The 8,952-nt window shown below is 36.8% G+C and overlaps 1 pseudogene; it reads right to left on the bottom strand.

Annotated features, from left to right (window-relative positions):
- Positions 1–767: 767 nt before the first annotated feature.
- On the bottom strand, positions 768–1,647 carry LOC102952376 (annotated as a pseudogene).
- Between the last annotated feature and the right edge of the window lie 7,305 nt (positions 1,648–8,952).

Here is an 8,952-nt window from a genome sequence, read left to right as displayed (position 1 = left end):
TGATGACAAGCCTATACCTACATTACAGATTTAGTAATGTGAGAGAATCCAAACTAAGATAAATAAACTTTAAAAAACACCAAGGCACATAATAATCAAACTTACAGAAAGTAAAGACAGCCTTTTTTTTTTTTCTTTTTGCAATTGAGGAATTGAATTTTTAAAATTTTTTGTTTGTTGTTTCGGGAGAGAGAGAGAGAGAAGGAAAGCACATGAGCAGGGGAGAGATACAGAAGGAGGGAGAGAGAGAGAATCGCAAGCAGACTCTCGCTGCAGGGCTCAAACACATGAACACATGATGACCTGAGCTGAAATCAAGAGTCGGACACTTAACCAACTGAGCTACCCTGGCACCCCAGAGGAATGGAATGTTTAACATAGTTTAAATAGCCACATGTGGCTAGTGGTTGCCAATTGAATGGCACAGTTTTAATGCCTGGTCAAAATCAGTGGTTTATTTGGGGGAGTTCTCTAATCACTGCTAATGGGTGTCCAGGGCTGAGGTGGAAAGAGAGGGAAGCTCTTAACAGATCTATTTATCTACTTAAACAAATGCTCCACAGCTTTCGGAGGCTGGATGGAGAAATGACCCTGGGGGAGACCTGTGTACACCTTTGAACTCCTGGCTAATGCCAACAGGAGTAAAAGGCCTAGGATTTGGCTTACTCATGTAGGAAGAAAAACATGGTTCCACACACAGAATCTGAGGCTTGGGACATCTGTGCATGGAAATTATTGCTGTGGGGCTGGTGGGGAGGTGGTGATGCTCATTTCTGGATGGGGTTTCCAGAGCTAGAAGAGTATTTAGAGGTGGAGGGAGGACCTGAGGGCCCTTTCTGGCCACGTGTAGGCTATACAGGAGCTTTCTTGTTGGAGATTAAGGTCTTGCTCTTGCTCTTGAACATTTTGCTGGGATCCAGCTTGTTCATGAAGGAGTAGGTCTCTTCCGTGAGCAGGTTTGTGTTGTAGGTAATGGGTTTATACGTGTTGAACAATTGCTTGGCCTGTGGGCTAATGCCATAGCTGGTGAAGGCATACTGCCACTCCGGCAGGCCCAGGTGCATGATGAGCAGGCAATAGTAACCAGTACAAGTATCTGTGATCAAATGCCAGTGTGATGCTCTGGCCAGGAACCAGAAGTCAATGTCTTATGCTACTGCTGCTTTCCCTCTTTTGTAGACAAGGTAAACCTTCCCATTCCCATTTCCAAGGATCCAGCTCAAACATCACACTGCAAGAATCAAAGTGAGGCTTCTCTGGCTGGTTCTCACTGGCTTCAAGTGCATCATCTTCCAGGTCTTCCAGGGTTGGTGCATTAGGGAGTGAATACATGGAAGACTGGTTGAGTTGAGTCAGTTTTGAGATTCTATTAATTGCCATGCTGCCCAATGGAATGGTGTTCTCATCCAGCTTCACACTCCATGTCATGTGGAAGCCATTGTTAATCAGATAAAAATTCTTCACATCCTCTGATAGCAAGCAGTTACTTTTTTGTTCCCCTGAAGAAATCATATGACGTTCAGCAGGCAGCTTTTCTATGATAGCCACCTTTGTTACACCTGGAGAAGATTTTAGGATGTGCATGATCCCCAGGGTCAGCTTCTCCAGGTGCAGCTGGCTGCAGCCTCAGGGTGAAGCCTCCTCCATGGTTCATACATGGGCTCTTTGTGCAGTGGGGGTGGAGGTGGCGACTGGTGGGAGAGCAGGTTGGGCAGGAGGGCTGGACATCGCCCCAGAGGCTCCGTGGCCGAGTTCACTGCATGCAGGGAGTTGCAGTGCTTGGCATCTGAGAGCGCAGTGGGGCAGAGAAGGGGGGCCTGGGCTGCTCTGGGAGTGATAGTGACATGGGTGCTTGTTCTCCTGGCCCTGACAGCCACTCCACACCACACTGCCAGGACATCTTCAGAGAAAATCTTTGAACACAGCTAGAGAGAAATGATGGATTACCTCTAGGGAAACAACAATTAGAAAGGTAGCAGATGTCTCACTTGAAACTACGGAGGCCAGAAGGAGGTGGCAAAGTATTTTGTATGTGGAAAAATAACTATAGGCCTCATTGGTCCACAAAAGTAACTTCAACAAATTTAAAAGAATTGAAACCATACTTAGTATGTTTGCTGACAATAATAGAATCAATATACAAATAAATAACATAAATATAGCAGTAAACCCTCAAAAGCTTTTGAAATAAACACTGCAACTCTAAATAATCACAGGTAAAAAGGAAACTAAAAATAATGTGCAACTAAAAGAAAAATGAATACAAATATCAACTTTTGTGCAATAAAGTAATGCTGAAGGTAAATTTATAGCACTAGATTCTTATATTAGAAAAGGGGAATAAAGGAACAAGAAAACTATAAAAAAGCCAGAAAACAATTTATAAGTTGACATTATGAAGTTCATAACTAACAGTAATTACTCTAAATGCAAGTGTATTGAATTCTCCAAAGGACTTTAAGAAAATGCTGACTATAAGAGAGTCCCTTCAGCTTTACAGATACATACAAACTCAAAGTCAAGGAATTGCGAAAATAGCCCATGCCAGTGGAAACAAAAAGCAAGCAGGAGTAGCTTTAGTTAAATCACACAAAACAGACTTTAAGTTAAAACTAGGAAAACAGTCAATGAAGGTAATTATGTAGCAATAAAGGGGTCAGTTTATCAAAAGATATAACAATCTTCAATAACAACTTAGCAGGGATGCCTGGGTGGCTCAGTCAGTTGAGCGTTCGACTTCAGCTCAAGTCATGATCTCGTGGTTTATGGGTTCAAGGTCCTCATTGGGCTCTGTGCTGACAGCTCAGAGCCTGGAGCCTGATTTGGATTCTGTGTGTGTGTGTGTCTCTCTCTGCTCCTGCTCATGCTCTGTCTTTCTCTCTCTCTCAAAAATAAATAAAGATTTTTAAAAATTTAAAAAAGAACAATTTAGCAAACCAAATTCGACAGCAGATCAAAAGGATCATATACCATGATCAAGCAGTATTTATCCTTGGGATGCAAGGATGATTTAACAAACACAAATTAATAAATGATCCATGACATTAGCAAAATGAAGGATAAAAATCATATGATCATCTCAATACATTCATAGAAAACATTTGACAAAATTCAACATATTTTTCATGTTAAAAACTCTCAGAAAACTAGGTTTAGAAGGAAGGTATAAAGACCACATCTAACATAAAGACCATATATAACAATCCCACAGCTAACATCATGTTTAATGGTGAAAAGCTGAAAGCTTTTCCTCTAACATAAGGAATAAGACAAGGTTGCCAACTTTTACCACTTTGGTTTTACATAGTATTGGAAGTCCTTGCTGGAGTAATTAGACAAGAAAAAGACATAAAAGCCATCCAAATCAGAAAAGAAGATATAAAATTGTCTCTTTACAGAGGATATAATATTATATATAGAAAACCTTAAAGGCTCCACCAAGAAACTGTTAGGACTAATGAAGGAATTCAGGAAGGTCACCAGATAAAAAATCAATACATAAAAATCCATTGTACCCCTACACATTAACAATGAATAATATGAAAGAGAAATTAAGAGTGTTGCATTTACATGGGGCACCTGGGTGGCTCAGTCAGTTAAGTGATGACTCTTGGTTTTGGCTCAGGTTCATGGATTCATACGTTCAAGCCTGCCCCTCCCCCCTCTCAAAATAAATAAATAAACTTAAAAAAAGGAAAATTGCATTTACAATAGTATCAGAAAGAACTAAGATCAAGAAGATGAAAGATCTATACACTGAAATCTATAAAATGCTGATGAAAGAAATTAAAGAAAACACAAATAAATAAAAGATATCCTGTGTTCATGTATTCAAAGAATTAATATTCAAATGTCCATACTACCCAAAGCAATCTACAGATTCAATGCAATCTCTATCAAAATTCAATCACATTTTTTTTTTACCGAAATAGACAAAATAATCTGAAAATTCATATGGAACCACACAAGGCACTGAATAGCTAAAGCAATCTTGAGCTAAAAGAGCAAAGCAGGAGGCATTACAGTTCTGGATTTAAACTATTACAAAGTTAGGGGCGCCTGGGTGGCTCAGTCGGTTAAGCGACCGACTTCGGCTCAGGTCATGATCTCATGGTCTGTGAGTTCGAGCCCCGCGTAGGGCTCTGTGCTGACCGCTCAGAGCCTGGAGCCTGTTTCAGATTCTGTGTCTCCCTCTCTCTCTGCCCCTCCCGTGTTCATGCTCTGTCTCTCTCTGTCTCAAAAATAAATCAGTGTTAAAAAAATTTAAAAAAATAAAATAAACTATTACAAAGTTATAGTAATCAAAACAGTGGTATTAGCATAAAAAACAGGCAATTAGATTAATGGAAAAAACGAGAAATCAGATATACCCAGGTACATGTAGTTAATTAATTTTTGATAAAGGTACAAAGAATACACAATGGGGAAAGAATAATTTCTTCAATAAATGGTATTGGGGAAATAGGATCTCCAAAACCAAAAGAATGAAATCAGACTCGTATCTTACAGCACACACAAAGATCAACTCAAAATGGATTATAGACTTAAACATAAGACCTAAAGCATAAAACTACTAGAAGAAAATATTGGGGAAAGCTCCTTGATGTTAGTCTTGGCAATGATTTTTTGATTTGACACCAAAAACAAATACAATAAAAGCAAAAATAACAAATGGGATTACATCAAACAAAATAGTTGCTGCACAGCACAAGAAACCATCAACAAAGTGAAAAGCCAACCTATGAAATGGAAGAAAATATTTGCAAACCACATATCCAATAAGGAGTTAATATCCAAAATATATAAGGAATTAATACAACTCAGTAGTAAAACAACAAGTAAACCAATGAAAGAATGGTCAAAGAATGTGATTAGACATTTTCTCAAAGAAGACATACAAATGGCCAATAGGTACATGAAAAGATATTCAACATCAGTACTCATCAAGGAAATGCACATCAAAACCATAATGAGATACAACCTCACAACTGTTAAGATGTCTATTATCAAAAGATAAGAGATAAATAATGCTGGTGAGGATGTGGAGAAAAGGAAACTTTTGTACATTGCTGTTTGGAAAGTTAATTGGTGCAGCTCTTATGGAAAACAATATGGAGGTGCCTCAAGAAAATAGAATTACTATATGATCCAATAATCTCACCTTTTTTTTGTTTGTTTAAAATTCTAAAATTTTTATAAATTTTAGGAATAATTTTAGCTATAAACATAACAAACCTATCTAATAATATTTATATTTCAATTAGGAGCAAGAATAAAACCTATAGTGTGCAAGACAGTTTATTCACTTTGTCAGGGTCAATAAGCACAGTGGCATAGTCAGGATTTGACAGACTTAACTTAAGAGAAAAGGCCTGCAGAATAGACAGGTAAGCAAATGAAATGAAAGTATTTTATGCATTTGTAAATGGCATGGTAGGGGAAGAGTGGACTTGGTAGAGGTTTCAGAGAAATAAGGAAACTTGGGGAGATGCAAAAGGACTTTGAAAAAGCTTGGCATTTTCCAAAGGGTAAAATTAAGAATATTTGTTGCAACAATTTTGTCCCTAATTCTAGGAATTTCTGATTTACTTTTAATAGCTAATGTGAAGAACAGAAATCACTTCAGAATAATTGGAAATATTTAGTATACCTCCATCACAGCACCCTCCATCACATGCACCCTCCATCTCATGATCATATACAGAATGCATTTGTATGTAGTAATCACTTCAATGTGTGAATATTTATTTATGTAGAACTTTCCTGGTTCTAGAGCTTAGTTTATTACTTTCCACCATTGGGGTCAAAGGCCTATAAATTTCTCCAGTTTTTGTATCATCAGTATCTCTCCTGCAATAACAAAGAGCATTATTGACAAAGCAATCCTGAACTCCAAACTGTCTCAGGTGTAGTCCTAGTAGCAACAGTTTAAGTATTACTAGAGAATTTATCAGTTACAATTACCAGTTACAATGACAACTGTACAGTTGTACAATTACAGTTACAATTTATCAGTTACTCTACCTCTAGACCTTCCCAATCAGAAACTTTAGGGTTAAGACCAATCTGTTTTAATAAGCCTTTCAGTGACTTCTGATGCATACTCAAGTTTAAAAACCACTGCTATAGGAGAAATGTACAGTAGAGCAGTCAAGTTAGTAGGCACTAATATTTAAATTCTAAAAAAAAAAAACACAAAAAAAACAAAAAACAAAAAAACAAAAAAAAACACTTCACTAACTTTCATCATACACTTTGATAAGTTAAGCCCCATTCCAATAAAACACTAAAACCATTCCTATGCTAGCTCTCTGATATTTTTACACTAACAAGCTTCCAGGGAAATTGAGATTGTCAAGCAAGAATTCATTATCAAAGGAGAATTTACCCTGATTTTGCTGATTTGGGGAATCTATTGTTCCTCTCTGGTTACCTAAAGAAATATGCCATGAAAACAAATCTATATTCAGCCTGAGTGCTTCCAAGGCTACCTTTCTGAAATTTCCTTACTCTGTTTTTAAAGCCAATTACCCACTAAATTCTCCACTTCTCAATGGGCTCCAAACATGTACACTGCTCGCTTTTACAACACTGCCTTAATACGTGAAAGGAAACAAAACCTTTTACATTAGAGTCCAATCTAAGCTACAAAGCCGGTGCCATCTTCCTACTAAGTAAGAAATGGAGAATCCCAGTTACAACAGACTAAGAAATTGATGTGGTGATAATTGAGAGTAGACTACAAACAAGGCATGTGAAGCATAAAAAGAAAGAAATGTTCATCTCTGGGCTTAACAGTAGAGAAAGAAATTAGTTTCTTCTCCATCATGGGTACACATAGCTACTCAGTACACAGAGCCTGACGCGGGGCTCGAACTCACGGACCATGAGATCATGACCTGAGCCGAAGTCGGTCGCTTAACCGACTGAGCCACCCAGGCGCCCCTAACTTTGTAATAGTTTAAATCCAGAACTGTAATGCCTCCTGCTTTGCTCTTTTAGCTCAAGATTGCTTTAGCTATTCAGTGCCTTGTGTGGTTCCATATGAATTTTCAGATTATTTTGTCTATTTCGGTAAAAAAAAAATGTGATTGAATTTTGATAGAGATTGCATTGAATCTGTAGATTGCTTTGGGTAGTATGGACATTTGAATATTAATTCTTTGAATACATGAACACAGGATATCTTTTATTTATTTGTGTTTTCTTTAATTTCTTTCATCAGCATTTTATAGATTTCAGTGTATAGATCTTTCATCTTCTTGATCTTAGTTCTTTCTGATACTATTGTAAATGCAATTTTCCTTTTTTTAAGTTTATTTATTTATTTTGAGAGGGGGGAGGGGCAGGCTTGAACGTATGAATCCATGAACCTGAGCCAAAACCAAGAGTCATCACTTAACTGACTGAGCCACCCAGGTGCCCCATGTAAATGCAACACTCTTAATTTCTCTTTCATATTATTCATTGTTAATGTGTAGGGGTACAATGGATTTTTATGTATTGATTTTTTATCTGGTGACCTTCCTGAATTCCTTCATTAGTCCTAACAGTTTCTTGGTGGAGCCTTTAAGGTTTTCTATATATAATATTATATCCTCTGTAAAGAGACAATTTTATATCTTCTTTTCTGATTTGGATGGCTTTTATGTCTTTTTCTTGTCTAATTACTCCAGCAAGGACTTCCAATACTATGTAAAACCAAAGTGGTAAAAGTTGGCAACCTTGTCTTATTCCTTATGTTAGAGGAAAAGCTTTCAGCTTTTCACCATTAAACATGATGTTAGCTGTGGGATTGTTATATATGGTCTTTATGTTAGATGTGGTCTTTATACCTTCCTTCTAAACCTAGTTTTCTGAGAGTTTTTAACATGAAAAATATGTTGAATTTTGTCAAATGTTTTCTATGAATGTATTGAGATGATCATATGATTTTTATCCTTCATTTTGCTAATGTCATGGATCATTTATTAATTTGTGTTTGTTAAATCATCCTTGCATCCCAAGGATAAATACTGCTTGATCATGGTATATGATCCTTTTGATCTGCTGTCGAATTTGGTTTGCTAAATTGTTCTTTTTTAAATTTTTAAAAATCTTTATTTATTTTTGAGAGAGAGAGAAAGACAGAGCATGAGCAGGAGCAGAGAGAGACACACACACACACAGAATCCAAATCAGGCTCCAGGCTCTGAGCTGTCAGCACAGAGCCCAATGAGGACCTTGAACCCATAAACCACGAGATCATGACTTGAGCTGAAGTCGAACGCTCAACTGACTGAGCCACCCAGGCATCCCTGCTAAGTTGTTATTGAAGATTGTTATATCTTTTGATAAACTGACCCCTTTATTGCTACATAATTACCTTCATTGACTGTTTTCCTAGTTTTAACTTAAAGTCTGTTTTGTGTGATTTAACTAAAGCTACTCCTGCTTGCTTTTTGTTTCCACTGGCATGGGCTATTTTCGCAATTCCTTGACTTTGAGTTTGTATGTATCTGTAAAGCTGAAGGGACTCTCTTATAGTCAGCATTTTCTTAAAGTCCTTTGGAGAATTCAATACACTTGCATTTAGAGTAATTACTGTTAGTTATGAACTTCATAATGTCAACTTATAAATTGTTTTCTGGCTTTTTTATAGTTTTCTTGTTCCTTTATTCCCCTTTTCTAATATAAGAATCTAGTGCTATAAATTTACCTTCAGCATTACTTTATTGCACAAAAGTTGATATTTGTATTCATTTTTCTTTTAGTTGCACATTATTTTTAGTTTCCTTTTTACCTGTGATTATTTAGAGTTGCAGTGTTTATTTCAAAAGCTTTTGAGGGTTTACTGCTATATTTATGTTATTTATTTGTATATTGATTCTATTATTGTCAGCAAACATACTAAGTATGGTTTCAATTCTTTTAAATTTGTTGAAGTTACTTTTGTGGACCAATGAGGCCTAT

The sequence above is a fragment of the Panthera tigris genome, chromosome X (genome assembly GCF_018350195.1).
Source record: "Panthera tigris isolate Pti1 chromosome X, P.tigris_Pti1_mat1.1, whole genome shotgun sequence".
Lineage (NCBI taxonomy): Eukaryota > Metazoa > Chordata > Mammalia > Carnivora > Felidae > Panthera > Panthera tigris.
This window is presented reverse-complemented; position numbering and strand designations above follow the sequence as displayed.